The sequence below is a fragment of the Lactuca sativa genome, chromosome 4 (assembly GCF_002870075.4).
Source record: "Lactuca sativa cultivar Salinas chromosome 4, Lsat_Salinas_v11, whole genome shotgun sequence".
In the NCBI taxonomy this organism is placed as follows: Eukaryota; Viridiplantae; Streptophyta; class Magnoliopsida; order Asterales; family Asteraceae; genus Lactuca; species Lactuca sativa.
This window is the reverse complement of record NC_056626.2, coordinates 141,298,449-141,323,489: the sequence shown is the minus strand read 5'-3', so window position 1 is coordinate 141,323,489 and position 25,041 is coordinate 141,298,449.

Here is a 25,041-nt window from a genome sequence, read left to right as displayed (position 1 = left end):
GTTACCGGTTGAAAGAGACCGAACGGGTAGGCCAACACCCATATATGTTAGGCAGTTATCGGTTGGAAGAGACCAAAGGGGTAGGCCAACACCCATATATGCTAGGCAGTTACCGGTTGAAATAAACCGAAGGGGAGGCCAGAACTCACTAAGCTTTGTGCTTACAGTTTTCAGTTTTGGTTTAAAGTACTTCCTCTTTGAAGGGAAAGGAGCCGGCATGATCGCAGCACATAACACTACATTTTCCGCACTAGAGATCTTTGGGATTTATACTCTAATGATGTTTTTTTTGGATTAGTGTCTAAGCCCGTAACTATATTTGGTAAGTACTTGACCCGGTTGTGCATGGTCCTTTTGGGTTGCCTTCACCATAGCAACTTGACGGGGTAATTTATGGAGAGAGAGAGAGAGAGAGAAGATATTATGGTTTAATATATATTATAAGAATAATATATTAAAGGAGAAATCATATTATTTGATTAATATTAGTCATAGATTAATTAGGAATTAATTTGGTGACTAAAAGAGATTAATTGAATAAATGGGACTTAAATTGTCAAATGTATGATAGTTGTATTTTGGGCAGGAAAACCTAATGGATAAAGGGATGAACGAAATTATGATGGAAGCCCATCATATTTTCGTCCATGGCCTTATTCCAGAAGGTTCCATGGGCTGCTTAATGTTTAAGCTATCCATTAGGGTTTTGACTGAAACCCTAGCTACTCACAGTATAAATAGAACCCCTAGCCTACAGAAATCGGCCACTGCTTCTCTAAGAACCCTAGAGCCGATTTTGTGTGCCTCCTCCCTCTCTCAAATACTATCCTCTTGATAGTTGGTGTTTGTAAGCCATTAGAGGAGTTACACTTGTGACTCTAAGCATCAAAGACAATAAGATTCAAGCAAGCAACAAGAGGTGATCTTCTAGATCTGATTTGGTCATTATAATATTGAATTATTCTCACTAGATCTAGGGTTCGAAAGTCTTGGATGAATGCATGTACAATTAGAGAAACCTAGATCCAAGCATTAGGGTTTGCATGAGCACGTAGGATGTTCTTGTGGCTCAAACCCATCAGTGGTATCAGAGCTATGTTTGGTTTCTATTGTATTGATGGGTTGTTTATTTTTTCAAGCTTTAAAATCGTTTTTCATGCTAACTGCCTGATGAACTCGACGAGTTCCAATGTGGACTCGACGAGTTTATCTGTCAGACAGAAAGATTTTCGGGATTTATTGCTGTTCTGCTTAAGGATACTTACCTAAATCATTTTGGTCTAATAAAATCCGAATTTTATCACCTTTTTGTCAATATCCTTAACAAAACAAAATATAATTACCAATTATTTAAATAATAAATTCCTTATTTGATAATATTTGATTATTTGAATTTATTTGGTGAATTATCCTCTAAATAATCTTCATTAGTTCAAATTTAGATAATCATTAAATTAATTTTTTAATTTAAAATTATTTGCTATTTGATCCTTTGTGTTTTGAAAAGTTCAAAACTTGTCCTCAAGTTTTGAAATTTAAATTTTGTGATTAAATGTTTAATTTGAACTATTTAAATTTCAAACCCTAGAATTTTACAAGTTTAAAATTCAACCTTATACTTTATAATATTATAAGAATAATATGTATATATGTATAACTTAAAATGCTAGTCTTACCGTTAGTAGGCCTCATTCACGAAGTCGATCTATAAAGGGGGTATAAGGTTATGGCCTATAAAATGGCCATTTAATGGGTGTCCACTCTCACCCACTGCTTCCTTGATTGGTGGAGGGTCGTTAGCCGAACGGGTAGGATAGAGCAACCCTTTCTCATTAATAAGTATAATGAATTATTAAAGTAACTAAACGTTTTTACAAAATTCACAATCTTAGTTACTTTAGGCAAAGTGAATTGATGCAATTCTATGAAATTACACTTTGTACCCTTGTTAAGACGTTAGTGGAGCGTGTGTGGTTAACCGGCACACTAATTAGGTCTAAGCAAAGGTGGAAAAGGGTGACTCATTGTTTTTCATAGTTCGATGGAGCGTGTGTGGTTAACCGGCACATCGAATAGGTAATTGTAACAATAAGAGTCCCATGTATATTTGCATGGTTATTCACACCCGTTTTGTGATCCTCGGCATCCCAGTCACAAACTTGAGGGGCATATAGAGATTTAAACATGCCATTGAAAGGTTCAATGAATCTCAAATGATCTAGGAATTTTCAATAGATTTAAAACTTAATCTTCTTTTCATTTTTCATGATGGAAAATTAGTGAATCCTCACTCACTTACCTTCCAGTTATTTGCATGTTAGATTACGGCATCCCTCTTCTAATATGTAAATAATGTTGTTGGATCCTAGCCCTAGTTTCTCATTTGGATGTTTAATTATGGATTCATTTCTAATCAAAACTTTGTTCTTTTACTTTTCAGATGTCGAACATGAACAACAACAACGCTTCTGGCTTGAGTTCCTCCAGCTCATTCTCACTCATGAACTTGTGTGGAAGGGTGATATTCGACGGAAACAATTTCAACGATTGGATCTGTAACATAAGAATGGTCACCCGTTATGAGGACAAAGAGTATGTCCTAGATAAGGAGCTGCAAGAGATCGACATGAACACTGCTACTCCTGAAGAGATCGTTGTCTTTGAGGCCCACGAGCATGATGCCACGAAATTCCATTGCATCATGCTAGTGACAATGACTGCCGAACTCCAAAAGTCCTATGAGGAAATGTACCCCTATGAGATGCATCAAGACTTGCTAGATCGATACCACTAAAGTACAAGGCAAGAGAGGTATGAGATCATCACTTCGATGATCACTACTCGAATGGGTAGTGGAGAGTCCCTTACCGCTCATCTAGAAAAGATGCAGAGATATGTTGATCGTCTTCTAAAGTTGAATATTAACTTTGATGAATAGATGGCGATTAACATCATCCTTCACTCCCTGCCTCCCTGCTACAACTAGTTTCGCATGACCTACCATATGAATAAGGAAGATGTCACCTTGAGCAAGTTGCAAGGCTTGCTTAGGACTGCTAAGAGCAATCTCAAGGATAAGTCTGTCGCATCAACTCCCGCTCCCACCTTTGCCCCTGTTTTGGATATTAGGAAAGGGAAGGGTAAGAAGAGGAGGCTCCCTCAAAGAGCCACCACAAGGGTAAATCCCATGATGGTACCTCTTCTAGTGGAACCAAAGTTGGTTCTGCTAAACCCAACTCTAATCTAAAGGAGGTAGAGTGCCATTACTGCCACAAAATAGGGCATTGGAAGAGAAGTTGTCCAGAATATCTGCAGGCCATCAAGGATGGAAAGATCAAGCCATCCTACGCAGGTATTTACACAATTAAATCTAATGATTCATCACATTCCATTTCTTGGGTACTTGATACAGAATGTGGTTTTCACATTTGTTCTGATTTGCAGTGCTAAGAAGAGACAGGGATGTGGAGCATGGGAAGATAAATTTGATCATGGGGAACAAAAGATCATCGCCTGTCACCAAGATCGGAATTTACTCTTTAATGCTCAGTAGTGGATTAGGATTAGATTTAGACAATTGTTGCTATTCGCCAGATATGGCAAGAAACATCATTTCATTTCAGGGTTTATATAGACAATGTTTTAGATATTCATTTGATAATGAAAAAAGTTCTATTAATGCTTATCCTAATGGTGTATTTTATTTTGAAGCATTCCCTTGTAATGGAATACATGAAACTGCGATGGTTGTAGATAACTTAGGAAATGATGTGTTGTGTGTTGATTCATCCAATGGTTTGGATAAAGCATGCTTACGGCATTGTCGTCTTGGACATGTCAACAAGAAATGCGTAGCCCAACTCCAAAAGGATGGAGTGTTGGAGTCATTTGTCCATAGGGACGATGACGTGTGTGAGTCTTGTTTACTTGGAAAGATGACCAAGTCACCCTTCATTGGAACTTGTGAAAGGGGCGAGGGTCTATTGGATCTCATACACACCGATGTGTGTGGGCCCTTTAGATCAACCACAAGGGATGCGAACCACTTCTATGTGACTTTTATCGATGATTATGGTAGATATGGGCATATCTACTTAATCAAGCACAAGTTAGAAACCTTTGAAAAGTTCAAAGAGTTTAAACAAAAAGTGGAGAATCAGTTGGGCAGGAAAATGAAGATGTTTCGATCCGATCGAGGAAGAGAGTACCTAAGTCTTCAATTCCATGACTATTTTAAGGAATGTAGAATCGTTTCGCAATTGACGCCACCTAGGACACCGCAGTTGAACGGTGTGGCTGAGAGGCGTAATCAAACCTTGTTGGACATGGTTCGTTCCATGATGAGTCATGCTTCACTACCTATCTCATTTTGGGGGTATGCCTTAGAGACTGTCTCCCATATCCTTAACTTAGTTCCCACGAAGAAGGTTGCCAAAACACCTCATGAGATGTGGACAGGTAAGGCTCCCTCGTTGGCACATATCAAGGTTTGGAGGTGCGAGGCTTTCGTAAGACAAGAGACTCACGAAAAACTCGGACCTCGTAGTGACCTGTAGAAATCCTTTGGATATCTCTTCTATAGACCGAGTGACAATGTTGTCTTCATTGCGAGGTGAGGGGTTTTCCAAGAGCAAGAACTCATAAGCCAAGGGGACATTGGGAGACAAATTGATCTTGAAGAGATTCAAGAGTCGAGCGATGAAGGAACCTCTAACGCTGGTGCTCAACCCGAGGAGGAAACTCCAGTTGAACCGATTGACGGGTCCTTACCTCTTAGACGTTCCGAAAGAGTTAGAGTTCAACCCCTTTTATATGGTTTTCATATTACTACACAAGGGGACACGTATACTAGTGATAGTACACTAATAAATTTGGACGAACCTAACAGCTATAAGGAAGCCATGGCAGGCCTAGAGTCTGCGAAATCGAAAGAGGCGATAGACAGCGAGATTCAGTCCATGTACAACAACCAAGTTTGGAATTTGGTTGACCATGTGCTCGGACGTAAGACGGTCGGCTGCAAGTGGATCTTCAAGAAGAATACCGACATGGATGGTAATGTGCACACATATAAGGCGTGATTGGTCGCAAAGGGTTTCACTCAAACTCCCGGAGTTGACTATGATGAAACCTTCTCACTGGTTGCCAAGATAAAGTCTATTAGGGTGATGCTGGCCATTGCTGCATTTCATGATTATGAAATATGGCAGAGGGATGTCAAAACCGCTTTTCTTAATGGGAGGTTCGCTGAGGATGCTTACATGGCTCAGCCATAGGGTTTTTGTCAATGCGAAGCATCCCAATAGAGTGTGCAAGCTTAAGAAGTCCATTTATGGACTTAAGCAAGCGTCTCGCAGATGGAATCTTTGTTTCGAAGAAAAAGTCAAAGAGTTTTATTTTCTGCGAAGCGAGGATGAATCATGTGTATATGTCAAATCCAGTGGGAGTATAGTTAGCTTCCTCATATTATATGTCGATGACATACTACTCATAGGAAACGACATCCCGACACTACAGGAGGTTAAGTCCTGGCTCGGGAAGTGTTTCGTTATGAAGGACCTCGGAGAGGCTTTCTATAATTTTGGGGATAAGGATAGTGAGAAACAGAAGTAAGAGACTAATAGGACTTAGTCAGAATACTTACTTAGACAAGGTACTAAAACATTTTAGTATGGAGAATTCTAAAAAGGGGGATTTACCAATCCAAAGTAATGCCAAGTTGAGTAAGACTCAATGCCCGAGTACCGAAGTCGAGATAACAGAAATGAGCCGAGTACCATACGCTTCTGTGGTTGGCTCGATTATGTATGCTATGACTTGTACTCGCCCTGATGTGGCCTTCGCTTTGAGCATGGTCAGCAAATATCAAGGGAAACCTGGTAAAGCACATTGGACCGCAGTCAAGAATATACTTAAGTACCTTCGGAGGACCAAGGAATGGTTTCTAGTCCTCGTTGGGAGTGATGACTTAAAGGTGCGAGGGTACAGTGACGCCAGTTTTCAGACCGACAGGGACAACTACCGTTCGCAGTCAGGATAGGTCTTTACCCTTAATGGAGGAGCAGTGACTTGGAAAAGTTCCTAGCAATAGATCGTAGTTGATTTAACGTGCGAATCAGAGTACATTGCAGCAAGCAAAGCGTCAAAGGAGGCAATGTCATTGAAGAACTTCATTGGAGACCTTGGATTTGTGCTAGCCATAAAGGAGCTCATGGATAATTTTCTATGATAATTAAGGAGCGGTTTCCTTGACCAAGGAACCAATGGATCACAGCAGATCTCGACATATCGACAGAAAATATCACTTTATTCGACATCGGGTGGAAGGACTCCTCGTAGTGAAGAGAGTATCGTCAGAGGATAACCCAGCAGATCCGCTTACGGGGGGACTGAGCAGGGTTAAGCACTTGCAACACGCTAGGAGCATCGAGTTGAAGGACGATATTAGTTTAGATTAGATAGTTTAGAAACATGTAATAGATAAACTGTAATTAACATTTGATGATTAAATAAAAGAGTATTATTTATTAGTAATGTTATTGTCTTATGTTAATTGTTTACCTATTGTTTCATTTTGTATGTTTTGACTTCCTGAATAATAAGAATTATTTGAACCGTCCACATTCGTTCATATGTTGGAAGTAGGTATGAATGAAGACGGTCATGAATTGATGTGTAGATTGTCTAAAATGTATTAGACATAGCAAAAGTTTGCTACAACGTTCATGAGTGCTTATGAGTTTGATTTGAGCATTGGAATAAAACCTCACTTGCTGGAATCACTTCATGGAATTTATCTCGAGTGATCGCAAGACGATAATATCATATGGTCTTAAAACCTAGATATATGGTTTATTGTTTGGTAATTGGTTATGCATTAATAATGCGTAAACGCATCAGTAACTTAATGTTATAAAACACATTGTTGTGCATGATTTGGTTAGTAAATAGTAAATGCATAAAAGTCAAAGTTTATCTGTTCCTTTTATCCTAAGAGGGTAAAAGCGATATCAGGGCACCTCGATGATTTGGTTTGACTTATGTGGCGGGCCCGGTCAGGACTGAATTGATGTGTTCAATTAAGTTCTATGTCAAACAATCAGAGATCGAGAAAAAACTGCTATACAATAAGTATGACTATATTCCATGTAATTGTCCGCAAGATATCTATAATGGAGGACTATACGATCCCTTATCTAAAGGACAGGTTACTGATAAGATCAGATTTCGACAGCGTCTTTGAGAGCTACGATTGTTAATTGGAGTATGCTTACATTTTTAGTTACTAGACTTATCCAAGTGGGAGACTGTTGGATTAGTGTCTAAGCCTATAACTATATTTGATAAGTACTTGACCCGATTGTGCATGGTCCTTTTGGCTTGCCTTCACCATAACAACTTGACAGGGTAATTTATGGAGAGAGAGAGAAGATATTATGGTTTATTAATATATTATAAGAATAATATATTAAATGAGAAATCATATTATTTGATTAATATTAGTCATAGATTAATTACGAATTAATTTGGTGACTAAAAGAGATTAATTGAATAAAGGGGACTTAAACTGTCAAATGTGTGATAGTTGTATTTTGGGTTGGGAAACCTAATGGATAAAGGGATGAACGAAATTATGATGGGAGCCCATCATATTTTCGTCCATGGCCTTTTTCCAGAAGGTTCCATGGGCTGCTTAATGTTTAAGCTATCCATAAGGGTTTTGACTGAAACCGTAGCTGCTTACAGTATAAATAGAACCCCTAGGCTACAGAAATAGGCCACTGCTTATCTAAGAACCCTAGATTCGGTTTTGTGTGCCTCCTCCCTCTCTCAAATACTACCCTCTTGCTAGTTGGTGTTTGTAAGCCATTAGAGGAGTTACACTTGTGACTCTAAGCATCAAAGACAAGAAGACTCAAGCAAGCAACAAGAGGTAATCTTCTAGATCTGATTTGGTCATTATAATTTCAAATTATTATCACTAGATCTAGGGTTAGAAAGTCTTGGATGAATGCATGTACAATTAGAGAAACCTAGATCCAAGAATTAGGGTTTGCATGAGCACATAGGATGTTCTTGTGGCTCAAACCCATCAGTTTTATTATGACATGTTTTGTCCATCAATACATTAGCTTTTGATATGAGTGACACTATTATTGTTTTTAGAAAAATGGTTTTATAATTGTTTAATTTAAAATGAAATTTTTGGCCTTAAATTTTGGGATGTTACACATCCATCGTTAACATCTGAATCAGTTTAAATCAGCAAACGGTTCCTACAAAACTACAAAATCTAGATTTTTAAGACTAATTAGAAAAATGAGAACCAATTTCATGGCAATCCATTCCAAAAATACAGTTGCAACTCTCTCTCTCTCTCTCTCTCTCTCTCTCTCTCTTTCTCTCTATTTCTCCCCCCCCCCTCTCTCACTCACTCGCTCACTCTCTCAACTGATCGATTTCAATACTCATGTAAGAGTAATCATTCTAAACCAAAATAAGAAGCATCGATGACGCCATGGAAGGTACAATAAGAACCATCCACTCTTATCACCACTATCAGAGAACCTTTCATCATCTCTCTTACTCTCTCGATTTACAGAAGTAAGTACATCTGGGTTATTTTTGTTTTTCTTCCTTTCTGAAGATAGGTCTATTTTGGGTTTTTAATGATCTTCTCATTTTTTTTACCTAGAACATCTGCTTCTGGTGTAAGTGGTGTAATTCTAGTATTACATTGAACCAAGAATTTCATATATGGCGAGCTTCTTCAAGATAACATTTATAGCTATTGTTACCCGAAACTTATGAGTGTCTTTCTCAATTTCAAGTCATATTTTAACACTTGCTCAATATGGGTGTTCTTATGTTTTAAATAATTTCACTCTTATTGCTTCCTGTAGGCATACATGATTAAACTGCTTTGGATTCATCGAATAGTTAGCGGGCAACTGCTAAGCATTCCTTTTTCTCCTCAACAACACGCACACATACACACATACAAAAGAAAAACCCAAACCGAGGTTCACATAGAAATACAATTTCAACCGAAAAAACCCCAATATGCTATTTCTTAGGTATGAGCTTGAGATGAAATGAAACTTAAACACAAAACAAAAATGTGTGATTGTATTGATCACGCACCAGAAAGAGATAAGGAGAGATGCCTCTTTCAAGTTTATCTGTGATTGCAAACGTGAGAAGAAGAGAGGCCTTAGAGTGAACCAACCAATGGAGGTAGTGTAGGTTACAAAGGGTCGACATGTGTGATGAAACGGCAGGATTGAGTGGTGGTGGCGGTGGAGTGTACAGTTTTTCGAGAATGGGGGGATTATAAGGGAGCTGAGACACGAAGAGGCTTAGGTTGTTGGGGGATAAGGAATGAGGACTTGGTCAAGAGGCAGAAATCCAAGGAAAATTTGTTTACTTTGACTCGTTCATTTGTTGACGCTTAAGTTTGTGATGCATAAATTGCTTGTAAATATTGCAGTAATGTTTGTACCTCTTAAAATTCAGCATTTATGGGTAAATGCTTACTAGATGTGTGCCCCGCAAAGCAACGACGATAAATAGTTTTTTGAGCGAATAGTTTTCTTATCGGAAAATAATTATTAGATTTTGTTATTAGTTGTTATGTAATAAGAAAAATTACCACTTTTAATTAAAATATCTATGTTTAAGATTTATATATATATATATATATATATATATATATATATATATATATATATATATATTGTATGTTTATATATTTGATGTAAATTAATTATTATCGGCATCTAGTTTAAAAAATGTAAATTAACTAATATTGATGCATTTAATATTTTAAAATTGTTATTTTGTTTCAAATTAATTTTTTAATAACCTTCCTTAATTCAAGTCTTTAAAGTTTTGATAAGTATTAATTGTTTTGTTATGCATAATTGATTTGTATAAAAAGCTTTATATCTTGTACCTCTTAAAATTCAAGATATGACTAATATGCTTTATATATATATATATATATATATATATATATATATATATATATATATATATATATATATATATATATATATATATATATATATATAAATTAACTTATATTGATGCATTTAATATTTTAAAATTGTTATTTTGTTCCAAATTAATTTTTTTAATAACCTTCCTTAATTCAAGTCTTTAAAGTTTTGGCAAGTATTAATGGTTTTGTTATGCATAATTGATTTGTATAAAAAGCTTTGAATTTTGTATCTCTTAAAATTCAAGATATGACTAATATGTTTTATATATATTATAAGATATAAGATATATATATATATATATATCTCTTAAAATTAATTTTTTAATAACCATCGGACATTTTTTCTCTCCTCTCCACCGCCTTTGACTGCTTTGAAATATCCCCACACCATCTTCTATTTTCTATTCATTTCTTTTTAGAAAGAACGCACATCGGTGCTGTTTCAACCGGACGCTTCACTGGCTGTTACCCTATTTTTTTTCATCCGCCTTCCTTGTCGAACTCCTTTCTGCTTTAACCCACTTCACCTACATCAACCGTCTGCCCACCTCTATTGGTTGTCGTCGGCCACTATCGAAGTAGTCAAATCCTACACGCTACCCAAGTGTTGTCGGCCTCCATTGGCGGTCATCATATGTGTTTTCCCCCTGTTACACTCCAACTGTTCGACAAAATGTCACAATGAAATACTTGTTCACTACAGATAGAGTAAAATGCTTTATTTATTTAATTTATTCTACATCATGTTCTAGTCAAAAGTGGTTGTAGTTAAAAAGATAAATGGTCTAACATGCTACCAACTTTATTTTTTATTTTTTTCTTATCATGGGTATTAACTATTAAGCAAGGATTTGTTTAAATCATGGGAGCATCTTTTAGAAAATTTCTCTAACATTGTGTGTGTATGTTTGTATGTTTAACTGTTTGTGTGTGTGTGTGTTTAACATGAAGGAAATCTCAAATATTGAGTTTTATAATTTATGAGTGGTAAATATGGTCAGTCGTAGAGTTGATGATTGTTTTTGTTTCTGCCATGAACCTCCTTATACAATAGAGGTATGAAACTCAATTTTATTTGTATTTTTGGTCATCTGATATCAAATGTTTTTAACATGTAGTTAATTTTTTTCATTAATCATAATCACTTAATGAGTTTTTTATCCTCATTTGTTTCTCTTTACCACTTTATCTCGATAATTTCCAAAATACATTTTGTTAGGATGAGCATGAATGGAATCAAGAGATAGTCTATCACTCAGTATACCATAAGTTCTGGTATATGTCACCATAGACTTAGGGCCTTTAAACGAAAAAAAAAATCACAAAAAAAGATTTATCCGATTGGGAATGCATAAAAAAACCACTATCATATACAAGAGCAACAATCAAATCGACCAATGTACCCAAACGCCTTTACTTTTTACTAATCTATCTTTATACTATATGTCTTATAAATTATAATACATTTCCTCCTTTTTAATTTTTAGTCCTGATTGATGAATGTTCTTGAAATAGACCGAATATACAGGTTTGATAACATAACGAAAATTTATGTTAGTTAAGGAATTTAATGATTTCGAAATTTAATTTATTGCATAAATGTAAAAGGTAGTATTTTTTGTGTTTTTAGAAAGACGGTTTGGAAAATGTAAGAATTTTTTTAAAAAAATTGAGTTCATTGGATAAATGCAAAACAACGTATATTGAATGCTTTTGCACATCACAACCATTTCACAGAAGGAAAATGAGGTAAACATGGTTGATATATTGGAAATAGTTCGCTTATTTATCTCATATTTTAATGACATAAGATTTGGAGGTGCCTTTTTTTTTCGTTTCCTAATGATGTAGAACGAGTTAAATGTTTGTATAATATTTACCGGTCAAAATTTAAAATGCAACTCTAGTATGCTTCATTATTCATATTTTCTTGATTCAGTCCCGAATTTAGTGTTTATATTTTCTTAAATAATTGCATTATTATTATTTCTTTTATTTAGCTGTGTCCTGATGGAAAGACCATTGAACCTAAATCATCCAAAAGGTTGGAGAAAGCACCATAAAGGCCATACCCTCAATCTTTGCTTAGATGGTTGGCCCACAACTTTTTTTTATTACTAAAAAGAGTTTTATATTTTCAAGACAAAATTAGATAACAATTCAAAGCTTTTTGAGTTCACTAGAAACTTGAAGCTTCTTGTATTGGAACTGTTGAATATAGGAATATGACAAAGGCTCTTGCACTTATTCCATTATTTAACCTTCCACTTTCACTCCCCCCCAGAAAAACTAAAACAATGAAGTCCAACCAATTAATAAAAAAAAACATATCTAGTTACTTTTAAATGATATATCATTTATAAGATGTATTCTTTTTTATTTTGTTTATTTGATTTAATATTTCAATTGATAAAAAAACATATCTAATATCTAAATAAACCTATGATGTAAAATAAAAGGTTATAAAATATAAAAACATATCTAATATCTAAATAAACGTTATTAGATGCTATCCAATCCCCACCAACTCGCTAAGGGAGGCGCGATGAACAAATCGTCAAGAAACTAGCGACATGAGAGAATAAAGAGATGAAATCTGATAGGCTCTTTTCTTTTTCTATTATTATATTTTTTTTCGTGACTTTTTGCTGTTGTCTTCCCCAGTCTCCTCTCCACACACTTTCAGTTTTTCACTTGCTTTTGGAAAAAATTGCGATATGTAATAAGGTTGAAAATGGAAAATGGGAGTCTATCGTTGCAATTTGGGAGGAAGAAGACATGAGAATCTTAATTTGATAGAAATGAACCTCCAAAAATCCTAGACTTACACATCACATCCAATCTTAATTCCTCTCACAAACCACAACTTTCTGAAATTACCAAAAGGACCCTACAATTAAATATTATGTAATTGATTTATATTATATTAATTTATGGTGGTTTAAAAAAAATAAAATTTAATTAATATTTATGCATAAAAAATGTTTGTGAAATAAAATAAAGTAATTTAATTAAATTTTAAAAAAATATAAAAAATGGAATGTGAGCAGTGTTACCACTCCCTACCAAATGCTAAGATTATGTATTAAATGAAAAAACATGAGGTGACACTTAAAAAGCTGATATGACAAAGTGTTAGGAGTCTTACCACTTCCTTTAATCTTAATAAATTGTTTTGATTACCTTGTTTTCAAAAAAAAATTTGTTATTTCTTTCTCTCTCTTAATTATTACCATATAGCCCTGTCGAAAATACCCGATACCCGAATTACCCGCCCGATATTTTCGGGTATCGGATAAAACGGGTCGGGTAAATCGGGTATCGGGTAAATTTTTCCGGGTAATCGGGTTACCCGAAAAATTTTCGGGTCGGGTAAAGGGTATATTTTTTGGGTTTCGGGTATACCCGAATTACCCAAATTATTTAATTTTTTTTTGTAGAGCTTATACTATATAACAGGTATTTGATCACGCTTAAACTAACTATCATTATTGTAAAACATAAATATATTTATTATGACCATACGACACTAACAATATTAAAAGTAATTTTTATATATCATCACGTTCTTTAAAATTTAACTGTTTTCTTAATTATAGTTTTTATTACAACTAACAAACTCATTATCTTGACGAAACTTTAGAACATGACAAAACTTATGACTACATTTATCTTAAACATTTTAAACTTTTAAATAAGATCTTTAGGTATTTGTTTTTTTAACATCTTATTAGATTAGATTAAGTCGTTAAAAAATTACTTGATATCTCGTGTATTATTGAGTAGAAAATCTCAATGTTTAAAGCTTGAGTAACTTCGTTTATGTCTCGTTTGTTTATATAAACAAGACTAATAAAGCACGACTTATTTATTTCATTAAATTTATTTTTAGGTGAAATTCAAAAAAAAAAATCATATATTTCGGGTAATACCCGAATTACCCAAACCCGACCCGAATTACCCGAATTTAGTTTGGGTAGGATAACGGGTAATTTTTCTAATATGAAAAACCCGAATTACCCGAAACCCGAAAAAATTACCCGTTCAACACCCCTATTACCATATAGACATTTATCATCTTTTGCAAAAATTAGAAAAGAAATGATAAGTGTTTGAAATGTTACCGTTTCCTTTAACCTTAATAAATTGTTTTGATTACCTTGTTCTGAGAAAAAATTCGTTATTTCTTTCTCTCTCTTAATTATTACCATATAGACATATACCACCTTTTGCAAAAGAATAGAAAAGAAGTGCCGGTGAATTTGATTTATTGCATCGTGTGATATTTTTCCACATAAGTTACGATTTAGTCCTACAACTTTAAGGAAATGATCAATTTTGAAAGGCATAAAAATTCCACATATTACGAGACAAAGAAAGGTAAAGGATTTAGTATTTACTATTTAAAAAGAAATTATATATATATATATATATATATATATATATATATATATATATATATATATATATATATATATATATATATATTAAAGTGCATGGCGCATTAACATTTCAATATTTATAATTTGACCACTATATTTTTACTCTTTTCTAACTTTGTCACTAAATTAACTTTGTCACTAAAGTTTCAATAAAATTTTCCGTTTTATAATTTTGCTACTTTATTTGTATTTTTTCATATTTTTGCCATTAAACTTTCACTTTTACTTCTTTAAAACCATTTTTCTTTATTCTTTACCACTTTATTTTTACTTTTTTATAATTTTGCAACTAAAGTTTCAACAAACTTTTCCTGTTTATAGTTTTGGTGCTTTATTTTTACTAATTTTGCCACTAAAGTTTCAACAAACTTTTCATCTTTATAATTTTGACACTTTATTTTTACTACTTTATATTTTTGTCACTAAACTTTCACTCGTGCAACGCACGAGCCTTTTCCTAGTTCTGATTTAAGTTACGACTAAAAACAACATATATTAATTATTATTTATAATACTATTTTATTACTATTATTAATATTACTTATTTCAATACTAATTTTCAGTTAACAACATCACTATATGTAATTTTTTTTATTATTTCTTTAGCTGAAGGTAATAAATTAAAGTCAACATGTTTCTTATTGATGAGCCAATATTTTTTATTTTGAATATTTTAATATAATTATAAATCAATAAATAAGTATACGTTTTATAAAACTGCAATTTTTAATAAAAAAAACTACATGTTTTTTAAAAACTATATATTTTACAGAAATTGCTTTTTTATAATAAAAAAATTGTACTTTTTATTAAAAAAAACAAAATAATGCATAAAAAAATTGTTTTTTTTTGTCTTAATAAAAAAAAGTAAGTTTAAAATTATGAACATTATATATATCCGTACATCATGCTTATACAAAATGTATTGGGTGATGGAACACTAAATGCTTATGTCTAAGATATGTATTCTAATAACCAAGAGGTTTGGTCTAGTAGGCTCTTTAACACTTTTCCCTCTATGGAGAGGTCCTAGAGAGTTTTTAAAATCATGTTGTCCTTACATTTGCATTTCTATACACCAATCACTATGTGATAGTACAGTTAAAAGTACAGTGTCCAATGTCTCTTATTTCGACATTATGGATCTACCACAAAGACTCGTCTTCAACCGAATGACAACCTATAAGCGACTCACACCTACGAAAATGTCTTTTATAGCTATAGATGATTAATTGTTGTTTACTTTTGTTCATATTTTTGTTATATAATATTTAAAATAAAAAAATGATGAAGATTTGTTCGGAATTAATTTTTCTTATAATATTATTTATATTATCAATGATATTGGGTTGATGAAAACTTAATTGGAATTTTATTTTTAATAATATTATTTATGTTATTATATTATAAAAACAATATTATTGTTGTTTTTTATCTTAATAAAAAAATAAATTTAAAACTATCAATACTAATAAAAAATAGTAATAAAAATGTAATTATTAATTAATAATAATTTATTGATTAGATTATAATAAACTTTTTTTTTGGAACCGGCAAATATATTAAATAAGAAAGGAAACAAAAAAAAAATCCTGACTAGCAAGGAGCTAGCAGGGAACATATACTTTCAGTTTACATCATTAGCATCACCTACTGCATTACATTGGAGTTTAATTAATTAAAAGGGCATGAGCACCAAACAGCCCATTCACATATCTTTGCCGAGCTCCTGTATTTCAACCACATGTATACCATCGATTGGATATTATCATTGGGGGAGTAGTTGGTAGTCTTTTGAATTGCCTCCCGTTCCTAGCCTTCCAAATCTCCTAGAGTGTACCATAACATATGCTGATCAAGACCTTCCTGTTCTTCTTGTGGCTTCCCTGCTGTGATACATACCCAATTAAATCAGCTACTGTGTTAAATTGAAAGGGAGGCATGTTGCACCATCTCCAAAACCATTCCCAAATAGACTTCGCATAAGGACAAGTGAGCAGAATGTGATCTGGACTTTCATCCTCCTCCATACATTGTCCACATTGGACAGATTCAAACATTACACCTCTCTTGGACAGTTCTGTAGCTGCAGGTATCCTCCCAAGACTTGCTTGCCAGATGAAGCAAAGGACTTTGATGGGGACTTCCTTTATCCATTCAACTTTGACATGAGGTTCTGGATTTTTTGGCCAGTCGATCAAATGCCTAACTATGTCAACATGGTATCTACCATCTTCCGTTAGAACACATCTCCATTTGTCTTCATCTGTTGTTGGCCGAAATTGTCCCAATGATGAACAAATGGCTGTAAGATCATTGATATTTGGAGTAGTCTTCCAATTCCATTCTAATCCAGTGGCCTTCGCTCTATCTTCCACTGTACATCTTTTTTTCTTTTCCAAAGCGTACAGGTTCAGAAAAGCCACCTTTAATGTTTCGTTCCCAATCCATCTGTCTAGCCAAAACAATGTCTTATCACCTTTATTCACTTTTTTGTTCATGATAACCTCCATCGGCACATCTACCTTCCTTAATTCTGTATCAATCGAGGCAATATTCTTCCAAACACTAGTGCTCGATCGATTAGCTAGACATGACTCTTCCTTTGATTTTATTTTGTGAATTCCTTGGATGACCTGACTCCATAGTGTGCCTTGGTTCAATCTTAATCCCCACCACCACTTTAAAATAAGAGATAAGTTGAGGGCCTTGAGTGATCCCAGTCCCAGTCCCCCTGCTTCTTTGTGTTCTATAACTTTTTCCCAAGTCACCCAATTTATCTTTTTATTGTTTTCCGTTTCCCCCCATAAAAATTTCCTTCGTATCCGTTCGAGTGTGCTTATAACCCCCATCGGTGCCACAAAGAGGGAGAAGAAATAAGTGGGGAGGTTACCAAGAACTGATTTAATGAGAGTCAGCCTTCCACCGAACAACAATGATTTTGCCTTCCACGATGATAGCTTCCCGTTAAATCTATCAATTACAGGTTGCCAATTTTTCTTTAAGTTCATATTGGCACCTACTGGTACTCCGAGGTAGGTGAACGGTAGTGTTGCAGGCTCACATCTAAGTGGGGCTGCCATTCGGGAAGTCTCACGCATTGATACGCCAACTCCAAACACCTTTGACTTATGGAAATTAACTTTGAGTCCTGAGGATATATGGAAGCAGCGAAGTATTCGTGCCAAGTTCTTGATGTTGCTTTCATCCCATTCGCCTATGAAGAGTGCATCATCTGCATAAAAAAGATGTGAGATCATTTTGTTTGATATTGGAATTTTAATGCCTTGAAACAGCCCTTTAGCGCAAGCTGTTTTCATTGCAACATTGAGACCCTCCATAGAAATTATGAACAAGAATGGGGAGAGGGGATCCCCTTGCCTAACCCCCCTTTGAAGTGCGAATTCTTTGGTGGGAGCTCCATTGACAAGTACTGATGATCAAGCTGTAGTTAAGCATCCGCGAATCCAATTACGCCATTTCTCACCGTACCCTATTTGCATCAAGGTTGAGTCAAGGAAACTCCAATTGACAGAGTCAAATGCCTTATCAAAGTCAACTTTGAAAAGTAATATTTTCTTTTTCATCTTCTTTGACCATGAGCAAATTTCATTTACAATGAGGGGGCCATCAAGTATACTTCTTCCATCCACATAGGCGGACTGGACTTCGTCCACAGTTAGTCCCACAACCTTCTTAAGTCTGCAGGCTAGCACTTTGGCAATTATCTTATAGAGACATCCAATCAGACTAATAGGACGAAAGTCCCCCAAAGAGAGAGGATCTTTGACCTTAGCCACCAATGTTATGAAAGAGGAGTTACATCCTCTTGCTAATCTGCCAGTTTGTTCAAAGTATTTAACCATAGAAAAGATGTCATATTTGAGCCTCTCCCACTGATGTTTGATGAATTTGAAAGTAAATCCGTCCGGACCAGGGGCCTTTTCATTTCCACAAGCCCAAACAGCCCATTTGATTTCCTCGAGCATGAAAGGTTCTTCAAGGTTTTTGCTATCCAAATCAGAGAGAACCTTATACTGATTGCTGATCAGTTTTGGTCTTACAGGCCATCTATCCTTGAATTTTTTCTCAAAGAATCTAACTGCCTCATCCATTATTTCTTTTGCATCTGTAGACCAAGACCTATTGATTGTCAATCCATATATAGTGTTTTTGTGGTTCTTGTTGTTTACATACCCGTGAAAAAAAACGGGTGTTCTCATCCCCGTCGACTGCCCACCGAACTCGAGACTTTTGCTTAAGATCAAGGGCCGCCAATTTCTCTAGCTCAATAATTTTTTTGTTTCCTTCCTTACGTTTATTCATCTCATCTACCGTCAGGGTTCTTGATTCAGCAGCCGTATCCAGCGAGTCTATTAGGTTCTTTAGCTGATTTAGCTCTGCCATTTCTTTGGGGAATGTTGTAGTTCTCCATTTCTTCAAGTGATCCTTAAGATATTTGAGCTTAGCAGCCAAATACATATCAGGGGTTCCAAATCCTCTGAAACTTTGTAAAGCACAGTCGACCACCATGTTGAAATCTTCTCTTTGCATCCAACCATTAAAAAATCGAAATGGTTTGGGCCCAAAATCAACATAATCAGTGGATAGTAGTAATGGGCAGTGATCAGATAACTCCGTTGGAAGTGCAGTGACACTCGTGTTTGGGAAAATATCCAGGAAATTTGAGCAGACTAGAAATCTGTCTAGTTTGCTTAGTTTTAATTCATGCCGACAGAAATAGGTAAATCTATGTCCCCCCCATCTTGACATCGTGAAGACCGGCTTCATGTATGAATTAATTAAAATCACGAGCACTGGAATGACAGAATTGGGAGTTGATTCGCTCATCAGAATGTCTCACAACGTTGAAATCCCCAAATATTATCCAAGTCCCCTGATTCTCATTCATTATCTTGCTAAGATTCTCCCACAGTGTTCGTTTTTCTGGAATCAAATGAGGTTCGTATACATTGGCAAAGATAGTTCTTCCTTGTAATCCTTTCCATTGCCCGATTGTGATTAGGAAGTGCCTGCTTTTGATAACGTCCGTGACATTAAAAAGACTTTCATCCCAAATGCTTAATATCCCACCCGATCTTCCTGTGGAGTCAATAGCTGCATGGCCAAAGTTGTTGGAGTCCCAACATCCTCCAACGTCTATGTCTTCTGAGTTCGTCATTTGAGTCTCCTGAATTCCAAGGAAAGATAATCGATGTTTGATTTTTAGTCTCCTGGCCCATACAATTTTTGGGGTTTCCCCCATCCCCCTGATGTTAAGTGACATCCAATTCATTGGATTGCTCTGTAAGCTCCCACATCACCCAGTACTTCTGATAATATGGGATTGTCCATCTCTATTTCAAATCCTAGTTGCTTACCGACAGTAGCTGTATTCTCTGCCTCCAGTGAAGAGGATATACAATCATTAAGTTCAGCTCCTGATACCTTCTGTGAGTTCTCCCGGCACCCTCGATTGAGATCAATTGAGGATCCGTCTTCACTTCTGTCCATCGGGATAGTGTTTTCGTTGGGAAGGGGTACAGATGTTCCAATCTCGACATCATCAGAGTCGAGATTACCCATAGGGCGAATCTGATTTGCAAAGAAGCGAAAGGTCGTGTCATCTGTTCTACGTCTTTTAAGTGTGGATCCCCCAGCGTTAAACTGAGGAAGGGAATTGGGCCGAGAATATTCCGGACTATTTATCCACCTAGACGAAAAAGGGCCAAAGCACCCACTATTAAGAAGCCCAGTAGGTTCGATACCATGTGAAGGCCCATTGCCACCGATTTCCTTGATTTTATCTGTTTGACCTTGTCTATCCAATTGACTGTTAATATTGTCCTTCGTTGAATTATTCTTACTGTTGGAGTTAATTGGAGTAGTTTCCCCATGAGCCTGTTCAGATTCCATCCTGGGTAGAACTTCATCGTGCGCCGATTGCTCTTCTCGAGGAACCTTTTCCACATGTGCGTCTGCTGGCATTCCTCCTCCGGCGCCAATGTTGATGGCACCATCAGCAACGCCATCGTTGATCGGATCATCACCGTTCTCCATCTCAATCTCCCCTTCTTCTAGATCGTTGTTGTTTTTTGGTATCCATGTATCGGATATTCCATCATCAGACTCTGTATCATCCACCGATTCCTCCTTATATGGATTAGACACCGAATCAAAGTTAAACGGAAACCAATCTTCATCAAACTCTATGATACCAATCTTAGTCAGTGTGCCCATTAACGAAATTGTAATTTCTTCATTTATTCTTCTTCTAATTCCTGTTAAAATTCCAATCTTCACGTGGGACATATCCACCCGGTTTGGGAGATCATCGTATGGAGCAATGATTATGCCGTAAGGGGCAGCAATGGTAGAGAAATTTGTCTCCCCCCAGTATTGTAAGGGAAGCCCAGTGATTCTTATCCATGCAACTCGCTCATATTTCAGCGTGCTTTCAAGCTCACCTGGTTTAACCCATTTTAAGTATTCTTCCCATCTTCTTCTGTCCTCAATGAACCCTTTGGCCGCGATGGAGTCTTTGAATACGAACAAAACCTTGAGTCCCCCAATGTACTTAATATCAAAGTTTGGCGTCTCCTTCAGTTGAATTAGAGATCTCATGTGACCAAGATGGGCAAGGGATAGTGCTTCCCCCACGACTGATATTTTCCTAAGTCTGTGGCTTGTTTCTGTGTCAGGTGAAATGGTAATTAAAGGAGGGGAAGGAGGAGGATCCTGGATTTGGGGTTGATGCTTTGGTCTAGGGCAAGTGACCTCTACAAAGGTTCTAGAATCCTGGAAGTTCTGAGTTTTCTTCCCTTTGTATGCTCCATGTTCTCTTCTATTATGTCCGATTTTTGGGGCAATAGTTTCTCGAGGGTGCTTTTCCAGATTGATTGATAGTTTCCTCATCGATCTGCCTTTCTAGGGCAAGTATATCTACCACATCCATGAACCTGATGAAGAGATAAAATTGTCCATTCTTCCCTTTTCTTCCTGGAAAGTACACATCTGATACCTTGCCAAACATGAGAAAAGCTTTCCTTATTTCCTCCCTGTTAACATCACCTGGGACATTACTGACAAAGTATGTGATTTCATTAAGTGTTGCTACATCCGCATGTTTCTTTCTCCGCCGGACTACAGTCCAATTCGAACTAATAATAAAAATTGTTCACATAGGGAAATGTTATTCGTACCTCTGAATTATTTTTCATGCTCCTGTAATAATTATTTGTTAGGTGGTTTGACTTTTATATTAATCTTTTGGTTGCAGCTTTTTCAGAATTTTAAGCTCATTAATCAATATATAATATATGAATAGATAACCCATGTAGACATCCTAATAAATATTTATAGTTAAAGTAAAATGTTTTATTGTTTTCCGTGTTTAATCAAGCCTCTTTAATCTTTAATCAATAGCCTTTATCTTTATTATAAAAAACCAAATTATATTCTTTTAATATTTTTTTATTTAACGAGTTCATGTAATCTATTAAAATATTCTAATTTATCTTTTCTGAAGTAGAAATAATTTTCAATAAACTAGCAAACAAAGAAAGCACAAAAAGCAAATTAGGATATACGTTTTAGAACGTTTTTATATATGAGGATATAGTGTTTTAATTTTCAATAAATTAATAAATAATTTTTTTTATTTATAAACTAAATAACGAGTTGATGTAGTCCATTAAAATATTCAAATTTATTTTTTTGAGGTAAAAATGTTATCATTAAATTAATAATATATTATAACAAAAAATAAAAATAACTGTTAAAACTTGTTATTAATTAAATTTTTAAATAAAAGCCAAAAATTTAATTTTTACAGTCTTCCGATTCATAAAGTATTATTAGTAAAACACATCAAAACTTAATACAAAATTAATTAATAAATGTTAGTTGGCTTGTCGTATTTCAATATTTTTTTTCTTAGCATAAGCTCATCAAAATTATTATTTTGTTCTTTGATCTTCATTACTTTCGGTATAATTTTAGTTTAAGGATAGTATAAAATATATTTACTGTTGTCCTCGATTTTTGAAATATATATGTATATATGTTTTTATAGTTAGTTGAAGTTGAATATTTATCTTTCAAATAAACTTTTTATTTTTTTAATGTTTCTAAAATAATGTTCAAAGATATGTGTGTTGAGATTTATTATTGTTTTTGTTTATTTATATTTATTATTTTTAAAATTTTAACCAAATTTTGAAAGTCAAAAAAATGGATATATATATATATATATATATATATATATATATATATATATATATATATATATATATATATATATATATATATATATATATATATATATATATCCTATTCTTTTATTTATTCTTTTATTGACAAGTGTCCTTCTATTAAAACTCTTCATTAATAGTACTAGGCGAATGTCCGCGCGTTGCGCAGAAACACCTATATAGTTAAAGTCTTTACAAATATATGATTTATTTTGTATATAACAATAACGTTGTTCTTTAATTTGATATAATAATTTGTATATACTAAATTGATATAATATATTGATTATTTTGAATTATATGATAATATATACATTTATTATAACTTTATAATCTCAATCGTTTGAATAACTTCTACCGGCGAGTTACACATGAATAAAATTAAATATAATATATGATTTGATGTTATTTATAATTGTTTTTAATGTTAATTAATTTTTTAAAATTTATTTGCGTAATGTTTTAATTTCTATCATTATAACTATTTAAAACATCAAACATTGTTTTTTTTATTTTAAAGCTAACAATATAATCATTTATATAGAGTTATTTTTAACTATTGTTATTGTAAGTTATCTTAAGCTACTTATTTGGAAAATTTTAACAATTATAAAAATATATTTAAGAAATATTTTAGTTAAATTGAAATTACAATTTTGTTTTTGCTTTTATCACTACAATTTATTACTTTTAAATATTTACAAAATATTATGTAGTGTTTTTAAATGGAACTAAAATTTATATTTGAGTTGACATTGTAATGCGCAGAAACACCTATATAGTTGAAGTCTTTACAAATATATATATATTTTTAAAAATATAACACTAACGTTGTTGTTAAATTGGATATAATAATTCGTATATTAAATTGATATAATATATTGAATATTTTGAATTATATGATAATATATAAATCTATTATAACATCATAATCTCAATCGTTTGAATGACTTCTACTCGCGAGTTACATATCAATAAAATTAAATATTATATATGCTTTAATATTATTTATAATTGTTATTTTTAACTAATTTTATAAAATATATTTGCTTAATATTTTAATTTCTATAATTATAATTATTTAAAACATCAAACATTATTTTTTGATTTTAAATGTAACAATATAATCATTTAAATAGAGTTATTTTTAACTATTGTTATTATAAGTTATTTTAAGCTACTTATTTGAAAATTTTTAACGATTATATAAATATATTTAGGAAATATTTTAGTTAAACTGATATTACAATTTAGTTTTTTGCGTTTATCACTATAATTTATCACTTTTAACTATTTATAAAATATTATTTGGTTTTTTTAGTAGAACTGAAATTTATATTTAAGTTGACACTGTAATGTTATATTTAAATTAACAATTTAAGTATTTTGTCCAAACTGTTCAAAAATTGTAGCTTTAAACTGATAATGGTTTACATGCAACAACATTTTAAATCTAATAAATTAAGTATAATATGTTAATATTTAAAGACATAACTTTATAAATAGAAGTAAAGATATTATTTTAAAATTGAAATTTAGTCTATTTATGATTGCACTTTAGGTTTGATATTTATTTAACCTTATTAACCAACTTACAATCATTATCAGAAAGACGCTACAATTTATCACTTTTAACTATTTATAAAATAATCTTTGGGTTGTTTAAGTTAAATAAATTTATATTTAAGTTAAGCCTATAATGTTATATTTTAATTAATAATGTAAGTATTTTATACAAATTGTTCAAAAATTATACCTTTAAAATTATAATGGTTTACATCCAACAATATATTAAAACTAATAAATTAAGTATAATATGTTAAAAGTTAAAAAAAACATAATTTTATAAATAGAATTAAAGAGATTATTTTAATATTGAAATTTAGTTTATATATGAATACACTTTACATTTGATATTTATTTAACCTAACTACCAAATTATAATTATTATTATAAAGAAGTTGAAAAGTCATGGGAGTTTCAAATGAATGTGGTGAAAGAAAAAAAGAATGGGAGTTTCAAATGCATGAGATTCAAGAAAAAATGCTAGCTTTATAAGTATGTATGATATGTCACATATCATTCCACTTGTCAACTTATTAATTATTCATTTCAAATTTCAAATTTTAAATTTTCCACTCTAATTGAATTAAATTAATAATTGATTCTCCATTTTAAATTTCAAATTTAAAATTTTCTCAATCTAATTATATTACATTAATAACATTAGACTAAAAAATAAAATAAAATAAATGCAGATTATAAAGTGATACAACTTCACGTATTTATTTAAATCAACGATTATAATTTTATATAACTAAAAAAATATATATTAAGTAATAAT